This window comes from Protopterus annectens, chromosome 12.part0, assembly GCF_019279795.1.
Source record: "Protopterus annectens isolate FY-2018-M chromosome 12.part0, PAN1.0, whole genome shotgun sequence".
Classification (NCBI taxonomy): Eukaryota; Metazoa; Chordata; order Ceratodontiformes; family Protopteridae; genus Protopterus; species Protopterus annectens.
This window is the reverse complement of record NC_056746.1, coordinates 553,230,544-553,251,727: the sequence shown is the minus strand read 5'-3', so window position 1 is coordinate 553,251,727 and position 21,184 is coordinate 553,230,544.

Sequence of the window (21,184 nt, the reverse complement as noted above, 5' to 3'; positions counted from 1 at the left end):
CTGGATAAACTGTTTTATTTTTGGATATATATATATATATATATATATATATATATATATATATATATATACTGGGGAGCTTTATTCCCCAGGCCTCCATTGTAAAAGGGATCACCTCAGCCCAATGGACTTTCCCGGTTAACAAACTTCAAATAAATAAATAAATAATACAAATTCCAAATTATAATGGTTGCAGTGAAGACAACTGCAGCACACCTCTTGTTGTTTTTCACATATTAACTTGTTATTCTAATTTATAGGTATGAGATCATATATTATTTACTTTGATGAGAACGGATAAATAAGATATGCCAAGATAATTTCTTATGTGACCTCTTATGTCGTCAGGCTTCCCAAAATATAAACACGGTGCTGTTTTTCCATATATCTTGCCATTTTTTAAATAAAACTATAGTTGAACTATGCCAGTATTTGTTACAAATTTTGTTATACCCAAGAATATACAAACTGCTGTAAATATTTAGTTATTTGCATGTTTGATAGCTATACTTTTTGAGGAGCAATGGGCAATAAAGCAGAAAGTTGTTAAACAAATTGGAACATAGTGAAGTGAACTATTTTAGGTATTTCCAAAGTCGGATAAACATTAATTAAACTCTGCTCTGCTGTGTCTGCCAGTTATTTGATCTCGCAGATATAAGTATGAATTTATTTTATTGTGTTTTCAAATGCTTACAAATAGTAGTAACTTTGTTGTTTCAACTTATTTAATTGAATGCTACCAAACACTAGTGAACTATTGACATGTTCACCTTATTTATTTATTTATTTACTTAGTTGTGTATTCATATATGTATGTATATATGTATGTATGTATTTATTTATTTACTTTTTTATTTGGTTTGCTGTTGTGTAAAGCCAACCACCCAAGTTAATTAAAAATAAAACACACATAACAATGTGAAAGCTAGCAATGAATTTGTAGAAGCATAAAACACCCAGCTTTTTTTTTTAATTTTAAGCCATATGTCACACATTCACAAAGCAGAGTCACAAGTTATTCCTAGGTAAGTACACAATCCAGCAGCAAAAATAAAAAATAGGGAATGTAAATATACACAATAAAAGTTTCCAATAATACTAGTTAAGTAATTAGTGGTTATAAAAATATAAAATTAACTACAATTATACAGAATGGCTTCCACTATGAGTGGATGACTCCCAACTCACCAAAGATCAAAATCACCAGATTGTGTTCCTGGATAAAACTGGCCACTTTTATAAGCATTTTTTGCAGGTGAGCACTCATCCTCCATACCCAATGTATGTATGTATGGGAGGGAACAAGCCCCATGAACCTATATATACCAACTCCACAGTTGCACCAACTTGAAGAAGGGAGAAGTTATCCCCAGAAAGTGTATCTCTGTTGGCACAACTCAGTTATTTCTGGTGGAAGACCTCTAATCCTCAACAGCTTGAACTTTGGACAAATGATGCTTGAGAGTTCAGTCTTCTTTTTCCACCCACAGGTAAATAGTCAGAATGATACTACACCTCCCACATTTACCATAAATTTGTATGTATATATATATATATATATATATATATATATATATATATATATATATATATATATATATATATATATATATATATATATATATTACTTTTGGGTCCACATAAGATAGATGGGTTGCCAAGGTTCAAAAAGCTATGCAATATCAATAGAATAACAGCAGACAACATTTTACAGACATTCCCTGAGATTCAATAAACTCCGTGCAGGAACAGTGCTATTCCTGCATGGAGTGAATTATGTCTGTGTAGCCGTAGCTTTAACAGCAGCATGCCTTGCATATTCATGAAGGTGAGCTGCTGCTAAAGCTAAATGGAGATGAACACCACTGAGTGCAGGGCGTGTGTTTAGGTAGTGCATGTACATCTAACATGCCCCCTGCAATCAGAAATTGCCGTACGGCACTTTTGAAAAACATTTCAGTGTCTGAAAACACAAAAATGAAATAAAAGGAGTATTTCAGTGTCTGCAGACACTGAAATAGATAGGGAGCAAGAAATAATGCAAGGGGTGTGTGACAGGTTCTGTCACACATTCCCAGCATTGTAAAAGTGCCGTACAGCCACAGCCATCAACTGTACAGGATTCCTCAGAATTCCCAGATGTCTGCCTTACATATCTCTCAACCTCCTAGAGCAAGAACATTGTATAGGGCCTTAAATAATGGGGAGACAAAGGCACAAAAATAGGGACACTTTTTATATATTGCACTGACAAATCCAGAAAGTTGATAGACTAAAAGGTTTGCATTAGCATGGACTTCCTGAGGGGATGAAGACTAAAACACAAATGTCTGCCATTTGAAAGTGCCGTACGGTCATAGCCCTCAACTATACAGGTTTCTGCAGGATGCTCAGATGCCTGCCTCACATACTTCTCACCTTCTAGAGCAAGAAAGCTGTACAAAGCCATAAATAATGGTGGTACAAAAGCAGAAAAATAGGGACACTTTTTAAATATTGCACTGACAAACCCAAAAAGTTGATAGAATAAAAGGTTTGCATTAGCACAGACTTCCTGAAGGGTTTGAAGACTGAAACACAAAGGTCTGCCATTTGAAAGTGCCATGTGGCCATATCCCTCAGCTGTACAGGTTTCTGCAGAATGCCCAGATGACTGCCTCACATACTTCTCAACCTCCTAGAGCAAGAAAGCTGTACAAAGCCATAAATAATGGAGGGACAAAGGCACAAAAATAGGGATACTTTTTAATATTGCACTAACAAACCCAGAAAGTTGATAAAATAAAAGGTTTGAGGCGTCCTCTCGGTACAACACTACAGGCAGTAAGGTGTACTAAAACTCCTTTATTCACATATAAAATACGTTAAGTGCTTTCATCACAAAAGTGACTTCATCAGAACAATTTCCACAATAAAATACACTTCCTTATATATCTAAATAATGTCACATGATCCTAATTACACACACCTAACAACCACTTAATAAAACACTTTCTATTAAATATCAACAACTACTTAAAAATCCTGCTACTGCAGTCACATTCCCTAGGACACCCACATAAGCCATCAAAACATTTTCACTTCATACTTTTCAAACAAGTTAAAATGCATAAAATCCACCTTTTTATATATATTTATGTTGTACATAAAAAAAATATATTAAAAGGTACTAATTGTGTTTATAAAACTACTGATATGATAATAAATTCATACATAACACATTCTTATTTCAAAAAGTTGTTCTAAAACTTCCTGTCTGTTCCTTAACTTTGCCAGCAGTTGCTCACCTCGGTCAATTAATGCCACCCCATCTCCCCTCTCCTTTCATATATTTCTTTTCAGCTATTATCCAAAATGGGTTTAATGGATATGTGGTCATTAATTCCCAGGTGTACAGAAGCATTTAATCTTATTTGCCACCTTACCTCCTTGTCGCTCACCACCTTTTTAGGGTTACCCCCTCTCACTTTGTTCTCTACCACTTCCAAAATCCCAAATTTGAATGACGAGCAGCCCGCACTATTTTTCAAGTGCCTCCAAAGGGCATTATTCTCGTCATTCTTCCTTATACTATAGTAGTGGTCGTAGATTCTGTTCCGTAAACATCTAATAGTTTTGCAAGAACACTGGGAGCAACTGGCCAGGTACACTAAATTCTTAGTCCTGCAATTTCCTTTGGCAAACATAATTTTGGTTTGGTTATAATTCTGTATTGTAATATGTTCTCCTTCAAATATATACTGGCATTGCTGGCAAGTACCACATTTCTTGGTTCCCCCCTTATTGCCTTCCTTATTTGTCTCCACTTTCCTCTCCAATAACCATTTCAGGTTGGAACCATTCTTATGCACAAAATTGGGCTCTGTCCCCACTATCCTTAATATTTCACTATCAGCCTTTAGCACCGTCCAATTTCTTTGTATAATACCCTTGATACCCCTACAATGAGAGGAGTACTGAAGAACACAAGCCTTCTTAAATTTACTATCTGCCCCTCCAATATTCGGGATCCTGTTAGTTGCAATCAGTTCACCGGCCCCTAACCCAAGAAGGGGCATGTACTTCCTTCCCCATTCCTTCCTCACATACTCACTAGCATCATTAATCATATCCGTAGGATGCCCCCTTTCCAAAAAGAAATTTTTTACTCTCTCAAGTTCTTCCTCCAAATCCTCCCCATTAGATGTCATCCGTGCTACCTGGATGCATTGCCCCTTAATGATGTTCCTTTTTTGATTCCAGGGGTGATTGCTAGAATAATGCAAGTAGGTGTTACTGAAGGTTTCTTTCCTATATATATTTGACCTAAATTCTCCATTAGCGATGGTAATCCTAACATCCAAATAAGGAATGGTCGTCCTATTTTTGTTAAAGGTAAACTTGAAATTCTCACTACATGTGTTAAGATAACCACAAAACTGTTCTAACTCCTCACTGCTACCCTTCCAAAGCACAAAGATGTCATCCAAGAATCGTAGGTAGCAGGTGACAAATTTATACCATTCTGACCCAAAAATGTATTCTTTTTCCCAATCATCTACAACGAGATTGGCATATATGGGGGCACAAGCCACCCCCATTGCCACTCCCTTGGTCTGTTGATGGTATTCCCCCTCATAATAGATGTAGTTGTGTGCTAGAACCATTTCCATATACTCAACTAGCAATATGCTTCTGTCACCGGCTACCACTCCTAAGCTTTGAATACTCTCATGGAACCTCTGTAAACCTTCCTCCTTTGGTATATTAGAAAATAGGTCGATAACATCGATGGTCACTAGCCAATTGACCCCTTTAGCTAATCCTGGAACAAGCCTTCCTAGAAAGTCCCAAGAATCACGTACCAAATGAGGTATTTTCTTTAATGATGGCTTAAGCCATTTGTCAATAACCTTCCCAAAAGGGAAGGTTTTGCCCTGGCTGCCCGATATGATAGGCCTGAAAGGCGGATCATAAATGTCCTTGTGGACTTTAGGAATGCCGACAATAGTCCCTATTATCGGATTTTCCACTTTCAAAAACTTGTACTGTTCCATGTCAATTCTTTCCTCTAACAGTAGATCTTCCAACATCATATCCACTTTGTGATAACCTATATGCACCTCGTTTCTAGAGGAAATCACATATTTACCAGATTTAAGTAACAAATCCATCATTTTATTTTTATAGTCATTGGCTGAAAAAAGTACAACCCCTCCCCCCTTATCCGGCTTCATTATCCGTATGCTCTTATCCTCCTGTAGTTCCTTCAGGGTTACCTGTTCTTCCTTAGTTAAATTAAACCTCTTCAATTTGTAACTCCATTTGCTATATTTATATATGTCTTGGGTTACAAGTTTCTCAAAGGTGTCCAACAATTTATTGAGGGGTGGTGTATATGTACTGATAGTTCTAAACTCTTTTTGAACCTGCTCCGACCCAGCGTATTTCACACTTAAATTAAGTTTCCTCACAAACTTTTTGACATCTACAATACTATCCACTGAATTGAAGGGTGCATGAGGTATATATTTCATCCCCTTTGATAAAAGTGTGAAGTGTTCCTTCCTTAACTTAACGTCTGTATAGTTGTAAATATGAAAATTGTCATAAATACTGACAATTTCATTTAACTCAATTATCTCTGGGAGCCTTAAATACCATCTTTACCTTCTCCCTTTTCTCCCCATATGTCCATCCCTTCCTTGATTGTACCCCCTTCGATCCCCCTCCATTTCCGTTCCTTCATCTAAAAAATCCCTATAATTACCTTGACTGTAAAAATCATTAGTACCAAAACTGTGGTACCTATTTTGGTTGTTAGACCGATAGGTGTTTCTATTGTTTGAATGCCCACTATATGTCCCCTTCCCCTTAAAAATGTTACGTTTTTCATATCCTTTATTAGAATCATTATTGTTCCATCTATACACTTCACCCTTTTTATACTGTTCCAAATCCCTGTTAAACTTGTTGCATTTGCGTTCAAACTGTTTGTCAATAACGCCTGCTACCCAGTTAAACTGGGATTCATAGTACATCTCACATTCATCGTATAACAAATCATGCACAATTGTATTATTTAATTCATCCAACTCATTTAACAAAATGCATATACGTTGATCGTTGCATTCAATTATAAACTTCATAAATGAGAACCCGAACCCATCAAATAGTTTTGAACATTCTTTTTTACTATTTTCATCAAGTATGACTCCCATGGGTACCTTAAAAAATCTTAGACCCATGGGGACAATACCTTTGTCAAGACAGTTCTTCAAATACTTGTTGTCCAATTGTAAACTCTTTAAAACCTTCAACTTTTTCCCGAAGAGAAAGATAGTGTCCTTTAAATTCTGCTCGCCAAGTAGCTCTTCGTTTTTATTACTAATAATACACCCCCCCATATCACCAAACTCGTATTGTCCATCCAAAAATGTATTGTAATTAAACCGCCTTTCCCCCTGTGCATTGTTAGGGGGTGGCGGTTTCACAGTACCTTTGTCTTTCCCATACGCCGAAAATGCGTATGTTTTCTTAGGTACCGTCCGCTTGGGCCTGGCACCGGACGAACTAAAGTCCCCATCTGATCCGTTTCTCCTAACGGTTACAGGGTTGCAGTTATGTCCAATTTCTTCGGACCTCGATCGATTGAATACAGAATTGCCCGTCTCGTTCCCGACGTGGCAGACACCATCCTTCTCCACACAGCCATCGCGCCTGTTCCCTCCACGTATTGACGTCACTGAAACGGCGTTCACTCCCTTGGAATTGAAGTTAGGTTGAGACATCATCTCTATCAGTCGCGTAAGCTCCCCTTTCATAATGGCCATTTCGGATTGCATTCCCCTTATCTCCTCGCGTCTAGGAGAAAAAATTGATGGCAATTCATCTAGCGAGTCCATACTCGCTACACAACTAGATAATATAAAACAAACCAGGAACAGTCCACAAACAAGACGATAATTCCACACCAGTTCCTAAAAAAGTGTGAGGCGTCCTCTCGGTACAACACTACAGGCAGTAAGGTGTACTAAAACTCCTTTATTCACATATAAAATACGTTAAGCGCTTTCATCACAAAAGTGACTTCATCAGAACAATTTCCACAATAAAATACACTTCCTTCTTGGGTTAGGGGCCGGTGAACTGATTGCAACTAACAGGATCCCGAATATTGGAGGGGCAGATAGTAAAATTAAGAAGGCTTGTGTTCTTCAGTACTCCTCTCATTGTAGGGGTATCAAGGGTATTATACAAAGAAATTGGACGGTGTTAAAGGCTGATAGTGAAATATTAAGGATAGTGGGGACAGAGCCCAATTTTGTGCATAAGAATGGTTCCAACCTGAAATGGTTATTGGAGAGGAAAGTGGAGACAAATAAGGAAGGCAATAAGGGGGGAACCAAGAAATGTGGTACTTGCCAGCAATGCCAGTATATATTTGAAGGAGAACATATTACATTACAGAATTATAACCAAACCAAAATTATGTTTGCCAAAGGAAATTGCAGGACTAAGAATTTAGTGTACCTGGCCAGTTGCTCCCAGTGTTCTTGCTTTTACGTGGGAAAAACTATTAGATGTTTATGGAACAGAATCTACGACCACTACTATAGTATAAGGAAGAATGACGAGAATAATGCCCTTTGGAGGCACTTGAAAAATAGTGGCTCGTCATTCAAATTTGGGATTTTGGAAGTGGTAGAGAACAAAGTGAGAGGGGGTGACCCTAAAAAGGTGGTGAGCGACAAGGAGGTAAGGTGGCAAATAAGATTAAATGCTTCTGTACACCCGGGAATTAATGACCACATATCCATTAAACCCATTTTGGATAATAGCTGAAAAGAAATATATGAAAGGAGAGGGGAGATGGGGTGGCATTAATTGACCGAGGTGAGCAACTGCTGGCAAAGTTAAGGAACAGACAGGAAGTTTTAGAACAACTTTTTGAAATAAGAATGTGTTATGTATGAATTTATTGTCATATCAGTAGTTTTATAAACACAATTAGTACCTTTTAATATATTTTTTTTATGTACAACATAAATATATATAAAAAGGTGGATTTTATGCATTTTAACTTGTTTGAAAAGTATGAAGTGAAAATGTTTTGATGGCTTATGTGGGTGTCCTAGGGAATGTGACTGCAGTAGCAGGATTTTTAAGTAGTTGTTGATATTTAATAGAAAGTGTTTTGTTAAGTGGTTGTTAGGTGTGTGTAATTAGGATCATGTGACATTATTTAGATATATAAGGAAGTGTATTTTATTGTGGAAATTGTTCTGATGAAGTCACTTTTGTGATGAAAGCTACGATTTTATATGTGAATAAAGGAGTTTTAGTACACCTTACTGCCTGTAGTGTTGTAATCGCCTCACACTTTTTTAGGAACTGGTGTGGAATTATCGTCTTGTTTGTGGACTGTTCCTGGTTTGTTTTATATTACAATAAAAGGTTTGCAATAGCATGGATTTTCTGAAGGGTATGAAGTCTGAAACCCAAATGTCTTGTCAGTATGTTCTGACTTAAACCCTGAGTGATTTGCCAATGATTTGCTAGAAAACCACAGTCACACATCCTAAGTTTGTAAGAGCAATAATTAAAATCTGTCCCTATGTGTCCCTTCACAATTTCCCTTACTGTGACTGACAAGGAGTAAAAATACATGTAAATAAAGTGGGTTTATTATTTTTTTTCCAGTCTAAGGTATGTTTAAGCATAGATGAGAGGGTTTGCACATTATGGCCCTCTGCTCAGCATTGCTTAAACATCCCATAGGAGATAAATAAAAATATACAGCTAAAATCCTCACACTGAGATAGTGTAGTGATTAGATTCTCAGCTTTGCATGCAGACATTCATGGTCCAAGTACCAAGGCAGGCACTTTATTTTTACATGGGAAAGCAGTATTAAAAGCATTATTTTAATTGCAAATTATATAGTAATTGATATTTGTCAATCAGGGTAGTGTAGCTGGTCTAAAATGCAATTGTGAGTGCATATAACATGTGAAATCACCCATATATACACACGTGTCCCATACAGTACAGTCACACCCCATGGTAATGTAATAAAAGCACATAGAGGGATGTCATGTAAAGTAAATCATATACACTGACTAATATGTCAGTAATGATTAAGTCATTATCCTGATATTTTTTAAAATGAAAAGTTAGCAATGGTTAGCAGTGCTCAGCTATGCTTAGTTGGTGTAAGCATTGCTTAAATGTGAATGCTAATCAGCAATCAGCTCAGCTAAATGGATTTGCACACTGTTAAGCAATGCTCAACAATTACCCCTTTAAGCACTGTTCAGCCCAGGTTATCACATTTGCTCGTTGCTAAGCTGTGCTCAACATTTTCAAAATTATCCAATGACAGCAAAGGGCAGGAATATGGCCTTATTTAAACCATGCCAGTGGGAATACAGCCATAACCTGTTGTAGTTTGATCTCTGCAGGAACATGTCTGGCATTGGAGAGGGAGCATGCTTTTGGGCGCAGCGCTGGGGCATCCTGGAGTCCATGGTCATGGCTGGACTTCTCATAGAACACCACAATGACAGACTGCTACAAGGCCAGTACCAGGGCTCTCAGTACAAAGTGGAAGCCTGGGACCATCTGGCATGCAACATCACCATTGCCACTGGAATCCCCCCAAACTGGTGAGCTAGTACGGCATCATAATGCTGACCTAAACCATAGGAAGTGGGAGCTCTTGGCCCAATGGATCCAAGATGCTCGAGACCAGCATGTTCCAGCAGTTTGTAAGTATCCCAGATGTAGCTTACCAAATTCTAGCCTGAGTATATGATAGACAGGTATGCATAATGATTTTTTTTCACCCCTACAGCTGCAGAAGAGAAGGCTATGATCATTGAGGCCCATGCCAATAGACTGACAAGGATGTGCCAACAAGCTGGTGAGTACAGATCTACCTTTCAGTATATAGTGAAATAAATAAGGAATTCATTGTTTACTGCATTCTGTGTGTAACGATTAAAGAAATGTTTGCCAGACTAATAGTCATCTACAGCATATGCAGTAGTAGAGCGCTGTGTCATATAACTACAATAAAAACCTAAACCACCAACTGTTGTGTTTATTCTGGTATGTTGTTGTAGAAATAGAATGTGTACAGGTTCTGAAGAGAAAATATGGCTTTGAAAGCATAAATTAACAGAGGTTGTTCTGAGAATCAGCTAGTATGCAAAACAGTAGCTTGTGGAGCTGTAAATCAGGATATACATGACATATGACATATGCTATGCACTAAGATCCAAACCCTGAATACTAATGTCAAATGTATTATAGTGTGTCCTCTGCTGCAGTTCCTTGTGTTAACCTTTGTTTTCCATCGTATAATTTCAAAGGATTACTACACAGTACAGTAACTATCTGTCATGCAGGAATCTCAGGATTACAAGGTCAGACTGTCTAACCCACAGAGTATTAGGCAGAAAAACAGTCAAACAAGAGACAGCAGTTCCCCAGTAGTCCAGTATGATGAGAAACAGCCTTGTTGTTTATTTTAGCACACCAAAACATGGTTCAAATCCAGGAAGTTGTACTGAGATATGTGCATATATACACTCAAGAAATCTGGAATATTTGTAGAAACAGTCAGATAGTGGTAACCGCTATTTTCTCCACAGGTCTTACAGGTAATGAAATGTTTGTAGTAGCTGTTTGAAGGGTATAGCAATACACCATGTACAACTGTCTCACTGTTCAACCCCATGCCTGCAAATGACAGCAGAATAGGTACATACACCATGCCCTCTTCTGAATACATGTCTCTCAAGTGTCACGCTGTTATGACTAGTGGTCACTGGTGCCAATCACCTTGAACACAGACAGGAATCCATGTGATCCCAGGTGAATGGTCTCCCATAGCAACTACAACATGAAAGCAAGGTATGACAGTGTACTTGTCTCACGCCATTTTTTTTCAAACTGGTAGTGCTCACGGAGGCCGCTGCTTGCGGTTAAACTTACCTATACTCTAATTTTAGTGATTTTCAACTGTGTTATGAATGTGCTCTAATTTTAGTGATTTTTCAAATGTGTTATGAATGTAAATGGTAAAACTGCTGTTAAAACTGACTAGCATATTGATATTAGCCTGTTTGCAATAGCGTCTTACTTAACAGATCTGTGAATGAATGTTTTAATGTATAAGGGCTTTTAACTGTTTGTAGACTACATGCAGTAGATATGACCTTAGTACTTTAAGACTTGGAAATAGTGAAGTGCTCATACATAGTGTCACATAAATGATTATTTCTAGCACCTTTAAGCTGCATAGCTAAGTACAGGAGCCAGGCTAAGAGTATTTAAACTTTGTTCAGAGTAAGAGAGATCAAATGCCAGTCAGACCTATTACTAACCTTATATTCTACTCTGCTACTGTATAAATAGGAGGCTACTTTTAGTTAATATTTAATTTCTATATTTTCTAATGAATGGTCGTTGGGAAAGTGCTTTTTGTTAACTTCCTAGGGACACTTATAACAATACCTATGCTGTAAATGCTTAACTGACGGTATAGCAGGAGACTACATAAGTTAATATTTGATTCCTGTATTTTCTAATGAATGGTAGATGGGAAAGTGAGTTTTGTTAAACTCCTAGGGACACTAACAACAATATCTATGTTATAAATGTTTAACTGACTAACAGTACTATTCTCAATGTGTTACAAAGTGATATGTTTAAAAAACAGAATAGTTAAGGTTTTTTCTATCCTAACCTGCACCCATATCTCCTTCTCATTTCCTAGGATTCTTTCACTTCCATCATCTAGCCCAACCCAGCCCACCCCATTGAAAGCCTCATACATCAAAGGGACCGCTACTTGCTTTTTACTGCCATCTAAAGCAGTCATAGTATCATTTATAAAAAGCCTTACATGAAACAACAAGGAAACAAGGTTAATTTCTATTCCCTTAATGTTTTTAGTATTGAGTTTTAGGTGATAATGCTGTAAATTACCGCTCGCACATTCCACAGCACTGGCAGTTCACAGTAGGCCTTCCCCAACTAATCCTGTAGCTAAATTCAAGGAATATTGTAAAACAAAACCATAAAATATACTCTTTGCCCATTACCTTCCCTAAACAGTGAAACCTGATTGTTTTTGCAGTCTCGTGGCCTGGTCGGGCCTCGTTCCGTTCACCTTGCTCCAGTCAGCTCACTCCACTCCCCTACCCTGCCCCCATTTCCCACCTGCCCCCACTATACCTGCATTTATTCTAACCCCTCACCACTTGACCACATCACCTGACCTTCACCTACACATATCACCTACTCAACATCATATACTAATCAACAATCTATACACCACTCCCAACCTCAGGTTACATAAAATACCCACCAACCACACACCCACACTCACCTCACCACCTCAAATACCTTACAGTCTCATCACCTCAATCACCTTACAGCCATCATCCTAGCATCTCTACCATACAACATGCAAACTACACTAGCATTGTTCTCTTATTAGCCCTCACAACACTAACCTACATCACATCCATACAAACTAACTTACCTCTGGACAACACCACATTCCATGCATACCTCCACACCCACAAAAACTCACAAAAATGTCTCTATCAGCCCCACATTTCTTAATCTTAATACTACACTTTATATGCACAACATTAGCATACCAAAATGGAACACTAGAAAAACCTCATATAGATCCAGCTAAGAAATAACACACATAACCAAACACATACTATCAACCATAAAGAGACTACTAATCTCTGGTGACATACACTCAAACCCAGATCCACTCAAAACCAAACAGAGGATATAATAAGAAGCATTGCTAATAAGATACCTGAACTGCATGCATTTATAACCCATTATGCTCCTGACATACTGACCATCACAGAGACATGGCTAAATCCTAGCATCCAAAATGAAGAATTCCTCCCCAGGATATAATACCCTAAGACTGGATAGAGTAGGCATAAAAGGAGGTGGGGTAGCCATTCTCTTTAAAAACACACTAAACCTCCAGCTCCTTCAAACCCCTCTACCTAAATTTCATAACTCCAAAACTCTTTTTGCAGTCCTATGCTTAAACAAAACAAAACAAATCATTCTCAGCTGCTACATTCCTTCAGAAAATAACTCTCCCATAATAGAGGAAATCTTACAGTGGACAAAAGATAACCTACCACAAGAAACTATCCTACTAAGTGACCTAAATATTGACTGGACAACCTGTAACTCCAATAACCCCACTTACCACATTTACCACATCAATCTCTATGGGTTCTCTCAACTCATTCATGAACCCTCTAGAACAGATAAAAACATCACAAAACAATCCATTCTGGAGTGGGTACTGGTCAGTTACCTCAAACAGAACTACCAGATGGGTTGCCTACCAGATGGTCTCAGTGACCACTTCCCCACATTCCTACTACACAAAAGCACAAACCTACCCAAGCCCATAGTTCATAGACTAATAGGAGATGATCACCACCTAAACCCTTATGATCTCAACACTGTTCTAAGCCATTGTAACTGGTAACCACTACAAACCCTTGGATTAGACCAGGTAGTTGACTACTTTAATAGTACTTTTATCAACATCCTTAACAGACTCGCCCCGACTAGGAAAGTTAGAGTGAAAGCCAACTATGCACCATGGCTAAGTAGAGACACTAGAGCCCTACTAAAATCCAGAGATAAAGCTTGGAAAATCTGGAAAAAGGAGAACACCACCTGCTCCAAACAAAACTACCAACAGCTTAGAAATCAGGCCAAGGAACAAACCAAACAGGATAAACAGAACTACTTCCTAGGGGCCCAAAGCAAATACTCAAAAAACCCACAAAAATTCTGGCAGTCTAAAAATTCTTACTAAAACCAGGCAAAACCACTACTCCAGCTCCAAACTCCATCAACAATACCATGGACATTGCCACTCAATGTAATTACTGCCTTACAGAATCCATCCTGGCATTATCCAGCCAACTATCCAAAAATAGCCCTTCATGCACTTCAACCAATCATCCAGAAAGCATTCTCTCCTTTACTCTATCACCAGTCTCCACCTCCACAATTAAAAAGCTCCTTCTAAAACTGAAACCCACCACCGTTGCAGCCAATAACTTACCTGCTAACTTCCTAAAAATGGCCACTGAATCTATATCTTACCCTTTCTCCAGCCTTATCAATCGCTCCATAGAGGAATCCCATATCCCAAAACTATGGAAAATTTCATATATCATTCCTCTTCATAAAGGTGGGAACTCTTATGATTTCTCAAACTACAGACACATTGTCATTCTATCCCCCCTATCTAAACTTCTAGAGAAATGTATCCACTTCCAAATCATGAAATTCCTGAGCACACATCAACTCCTGTCCACCACCAATACAACTTCCACCCACATCATAGCACAATGACTGCTCTTCTTTCTTTCACTAATCTAGTTAACCAACACAGGAACAACAATAACTTTACATCTGCCATCTGTTTTGATCTCTCCAAAGCATTTGACATGGTCTCACACACCATTCTGCTAGATTCCCTAGCCTCGCAATCCTTTGCCCCATCTACTATAGCCTGGTTCAGAATCTAATTATCTGACAGGCAACAATCTGTCCAATGGCAAGGTGTACTGTCCCCTCAACTTCTTACCATTATAGGTGTCCCACAAGGCTCAATACTGGGCCCACTTCTCTTCACCAATAATCTACAAAGCTCAACCCAGCATGCCATACATTATTCAATATGCAGACGATTCGACTTTGATCTGCACAACTCCATCTCCCGCCATTCTATAACAACTCAACCAGGAAACCTCTAACTCGGTAGAAAAATGGATTTCTGATATCCAACTCATCCTAAACCCCAGTAAGACTAAATTACTACTATTTACCCCTAACAAATCAAAAACTGTGAATATCTGATTGTTTTGTTGTATAATGTACATGCTTGTTGTACTACTCTGTATAAAAATATTTTTCTCTTGTTTAGAGTTTGAAGCTTTTCTCCCTGGGCCTCCACTGTAAATAGACCTAGTCCAGTTAGAACCTCCCTGTTAACAAATGTAAAATAAATAAAAATAAATAAATAACCTATGCTAGTAGCAGACTCACACAACATCATCGCAGGGTACCCCTTCTTTGTCAAGTATGTAACCCTGACATGCAAAAGCCCCTTCCAGTAAAATAGAAACAGTTCACCCAGTCTGCCCCATACCTTTACAGGTTGACAGTCTGTGTCACAGAAGCTATGGACCATAGGTAGATGTAAAGTGACAGCAGACCTGTAGAGTATTGAGCAGTACTGTTGTGAAAAATAGAAGCAGATACAGTTGTTAATGGACTTTTTATTCTCTCCCCCCACTCATCTGCATCAATAATTATTATTCATATACTATGGGTATGTTGTTATCAAAACCTGTTGTTGGGACACGTGTTTCATTATTGTTCATATATTTAATTGGTTGCATATTAACATACCTTGTTCAAATACCATTAATGGTGGCCTGCTGCCATCAATGTAACTTGCATGCTGTTAAAATACTTACTGTTGTTCCATTTATGCATGTGTTCTGTTTGCTATGCAATTGTTTCAGACCTGTTGGCTTGGGTTAATGGGAACACCCATGCATGGTGTTATAACTAATTTTGCAATACAACGTTCATGACTAACCAATATATCTGGGAAAACTACAACACCATAGCATGTTTGAGAGGGCAGATCCAAGTGGATCTGCCTGCCCCACCCCATCTGGCTGTGGCACCGGTCCCCAGCATGTCTGGGACCCAACCTGGAAAATCCTCCTCTGCTGGTCCTGCACCACCTTTGGGTGGAACTGCCTCACACCCTGAGTGTGGGCACAGAGAGAAGCCCATTACCCACAGAATGTTCCAGGGTATGGTGTGGAGCAGCATCATCCACTCCAAGTTGGGTGGGGAGTTGTGACAGATGGAGGGCCGCCTTACATACCTCGAGTGGCAGGCTGCCCCTTTTGTCCAGCCCCCAGCACAGCCACCTTCGGAGCCGTGAAGGTGCAGTGGTGACTGCCCATGGGTGGGGACCTCAGTCCCACTGTATCCATTTGGGGGATCATGGGCCTCTGATTCCCAATCGGCCTCCTCGTCCAAGGTGTTTATCCCCTCATGTGTCATACACCACCCCTGTCTGCTGTTTTGTGTGTCTTGTCTGTCTGCAAATGCTATCTATTCTGCCAAACCTACCTCCCCAAGCATATCTACAGCCCTTCCCCAACATCCCACTCTCATCTAAAAAAAAGAGCATCTGTCCCACAAAAAAATCATTGCCCCATACATAGCTCTACATTTCACCCCCATGTACAGTGAAATTAATCAATCTACCCAGAAGTTATTCTACAAATGTCTCTTGCCAACAACCCTCCCTGTGGGGTGTGAGGCTGTAAATTCCAGATTCTATACATTATTCACAGCTGTTGCTGCAGAATAAATGTAGAGCTATGGTCCTTTCCTACACCCATCCTGCACATCCCTAACTGATTTCCCTAATATTTTACCATCTGTTTGCCCCCATTCACCACTTTCCTATCACCTTTTTTCTTTTCTTTAATTAAAATTAGTGCAAGTGTAAGTGAGAGTAAGCAGTGCTAAGGGAAGCTAAGAGGGCTTAACCATCTGTTAGCATCATTTAGCTTCATGCAAAACCATATACAGATAGATAGATAACCAACTTCTTACTGCAAGACATCTGCAAAACGCCTGACAAAATGGGGGGATAAAGGGCAAGCAATAGTGACATCTTTGAAATATGTCTGTTAGATGCATAGAAGTTTGTTGAGTAACATGGTTTGATTTAACAAATAATTCCTGATAGATTACAGGTATGAAACACAAATGAATGTCACTATTTACTGGTGTCAATGCTCACATCATCTCAGTGATTTGTCAGAAACACACAACTGTTATGGGGAACAGACCAAACATAAGAGCCATGCATCTGGACAGTGTCTAGACATCTGGACAGTGGAGAGGTATGACTGCAGTCATGTAACAGAAGAGAAAAACAGTGAGAGCTGCCAACCATTTCACCCAGCACCTGTTGAACCACAGTAAGACCAACATGACATTACCACAAATAAGCTCTGGGGAATTACCCATGTATTTTCAAATATATCATGCACTACAGGGATGGAACTGTAGGGAAAACAGATATTAGTGCAAAAATGTCCACCTGCAACCAATTGCACCACAGTCACAGCAACATACCAGTACCCCAAATTAACTCTAGAGTAGAACGACTGTTTGAACAAACATATTCTGATTGCCAGTCACACACTACACCAACATATACTGGCCCACATCACAGTCTACTGAGAATCATGAGGTGCTACAGGACATTTCCCAGTCTGCCCCTACGAACATATACACCTGATAGACCACCAGCCACTGTAGCAACATGCACAGTCAGATAGAAAAGGATCTATGACAATCACATCTGCTACTCTCCCTACTCAGCCCAACACACATTTACACACAACACTGCCGCACAATTTTGGCAGTCTGTTAACAATGGCCAGACATACACAACTCTCAACTGTACAAATTTCCAGAGAATGTTCATGGTGTGGGACCATATTTATGGCCACTGCCACATACCACTTCCAGTAGTCTGCTAAATCACTGGGATGATACCAGGAGTGCAGTCAGTAAATAGTGATCTACCACACCTCTGAACCTCTTACTGCAAGACATCTGGACAAAGCATGACATACTTGAGGGAGAGGGGGCCGGAAAGAGGGACATATCTCACATAATGGTGTTACAAACTGAAACAGTTGCTGGTGTTACAGGGTTTGTTGTAACATAACATAATTGAAGGATATGATGTGTGAAACACTAATGGATGTCAACATTTACTGACTACAATCCTCACATTATCCTACTGACTTCGCAAAAATAGAAATTGTCTGAGGAACAGATCAAATATAACAGGAAAACCTCTGGGCAGTCTGTGGACATCTGGACAGTTGAGAGGTATGTCAGAGACATATCACTCTCAGATGTCATGTCACACAGTAAATGCATGTCCAGACAAATACTGTTAATCTAGCAATCCTCTATGTGTATAACATCAATAATTCTGGAACTTTTTCCCCCATGTTGTTGGGTTGTCTCCAAATGTCTTGTCCTGAGAGGTATTTCCACCTACTCTCTGTGAAGCTGCAGCTCCCACACCTCAATAATGTCCTCCTAACAGGCAAGGAAAAGGGGCAAGGCCCACGTGAAGGACTTAATTATAGCACTGTCTTGCTATGGCATTGGCTAATGGAAAGACAGCACAGCTGCTCTGGATGCAAGTAGCAAGTGGGAGACACAGAATGGTGCACAGACCATCACCTGCTCATGAGCATTACCTACAAAAGGCAAGCTGCTGCCTATGCAATACAGGTCTGAACCCATCTACACAAAGACAGACTACGACTACACAAACCTAACCATTTGCATTATTCTGAGGAAACTCTTCAGCACTATAGCAGGTATGTCAATCACATAAGCTTGTAATGGAATGCAGAAGGGGGGATGCAATATTGTCAAATAGGACATGAAACACTAGGTTGAACAAGACCTGCTGGACTCACATGCTGCTGTCCAGCACCTATGGCCATTCCTGCTTGCCGTGTCTGTATTGACATGGATCACATCTCTGGCTCCTGAGTCACCCCAGCAAAGGTCAGCTCATGTATGACTACTACTGAAGTGCCTGTTGTCTAATACTGAGTGTGGCACTGCTAGGCCAGCTACCTGGGATGTTGTAAATATTCATATGTCACCTGTGAATCCTACTATGATACATATGCTTGTCTTACAAATGTAAGAGATGTTTGCTTGTTATTTCCCTGGAAGCTAATTCCACCTAATACGCAACTTCTCAGCGCTTCTGTGGATCACTAGTGATATCTGCATTGCTTACTGTACTTATTTCCTTGTTTCACTTGAAAGAAAGTTACTGTTTGTCATTTTTGCATTTAGTTACTTGTAACACATTGCACTCAAGTTACCTGGCACTTGCTCACTAAAGCAATTATATAAGTCAGCACTAAAAATTAAAAGCACTACACCCTCACTCCCCACTGGCCCTTGTTTTCAATTAAGGATTTCCCAATATTATTCTAGCATGTCCAAAGGTCAGTTGTCAATCTCCTCTCTGGTCCAGCTGGTGAATCTGGGAATCTTGAGACAATGTTATAACTGCCTCATGTACACAGACAACCATCTCCTCCTCCCACATAACACAAATACTTGCGAGAGATGCAGCTATTTAGCCAAACTGGAGGCTGAGCTCTCTCAACTCAGGACTGGCAAGACCAGACAGGAGGAGAAGGCAACTACACACACCACAAAACCAGCCTCACATAATGCTACCACTCCACTGAATCAAACACATAAACACACAAAGACATACTGGAGGCTCTGAGTAAAATTTACCTAAACAGCAGAGGCCTCCAAAACAGACACCCAAACAACTGCTACCTCAAGACACCCCACAAGCAACACATAAACCACAAAAGCAGTGTGCAAAGCAGTCACAGCCCTTAAGGCCAAATACAACACCAAACATACTTGTCATAGGTGACTCCATAGTCAGACACACTGACGTCCCACTCACCAGGCTGAACAAGGAGAGGGTCACAGTAAGCTGCCTATTGGGCGCTAGAATCCGTCACATAACACAAGCACTCAGGTCACTCCATGGCAAGTACAAATATGACACAGTCATTGTCCATGCTGGTGTGAACGACCTGAGACGTACCTCCCTGGACTACATGAAAAGAGACATAGAGGAGCTCTCTGATTATGTAGCCCAGGCAGGTATGACCCTAACCCTGAGCAGTATCCTTCCTTCACCAAGAATGATGCCACAATATAGAGACAAGATGATCAGCTTTAACAATTGGCTTAATGTCTGGTGTCATTCAAAGGGGATCCAGTGTCTGTCTGCCTGGGATGACATGCTTGACAAGCCACGCTGCTTAAGGGACGGCTTGCACCTGTCACCCTGGGATTCCAGATATTGGCTAAGGCTCTTGCCACCCCATAGTGCCTTTTTAGGCAAGGCTCAAATTCTAAACCTACCACCCTAGAAAACAAAATGGGAAGAAACTGAGGTAATGCTGCTCAATGCCAGAAGTCTAAATCTCAAAATCATGCACTCGAGGCCCTTCTCAGTATGGAGAACATCGATGTCTGTGCTGTAACTGAAACCTGGTTCAAGGCTCCTGAGAGCACCCGCACTATTAGGTTTTACCTCATATCATGCTGCCCCAAAACCCGGACCACACCACAAAAGGAGGTGTATCCATATTCATAAAGGATACTCACACCTCCAGGTTGGTGGCAATGCACAAGCTTAGGAAACCATCCAGGTGCAACTAACCATAGGCAAAACTGCTCTACAAATTGTAGCATGCTACAGACCACCCTCTCAAACTCAGGAACCCCACACAGCCTTCCTGAAGACACTGGAGGGTATAAATGTATCTCCAAACACCATCATATTGGGTGACTTTAACTACCCGAATATAGACTGGGAACATTACTCAAGCCCTAACTTTCTAGCCCAACGGTTCCTGGAGTTCATAAATTCAAATGCCATGGAACAGCTAGTCACTGTTCCCACGAGGAGAAAATATACTAGATCTCATTGTCACAAACATGGGGACAAAATGCTCCACACCGAAGTATATCCCTCATTGGTGAGATCTGATCATAAACTAATCTCACTGGAAATCCACATCCCGCCCCCACCCCAAGCAAAAAGACCATAGTGAAGAACTTCTCTAAAGCAAACTTCACACTACTCAAGACTGGTGTGGTATCCTTCAAGGCCCCTGAGCCAGAGGAAACCACAACCCAAGCTGGAAGCCCTTACAAATTCCTTCTATGAACACCTCCAGGACTGCATGGATCAGGCAATCCCAAATAAAACCAAGACTCTTTCCACAAAGGGCAAACGTCCAGTCTGGTGGACCCCAGCCATTAACAAACTTTACAATAAGAGGAGAAAGCTATTACATGATAGAACAAAATCCATAAAAGGGAAGTCACCCTGATCATTATTAGTAAAAAATACGAGCACTCATACAATCAACTAAGGCCAATTTTGAGAGAAAAATTGCCATGGATTCAAAGGACAATCATAAGGCCTTTTTCA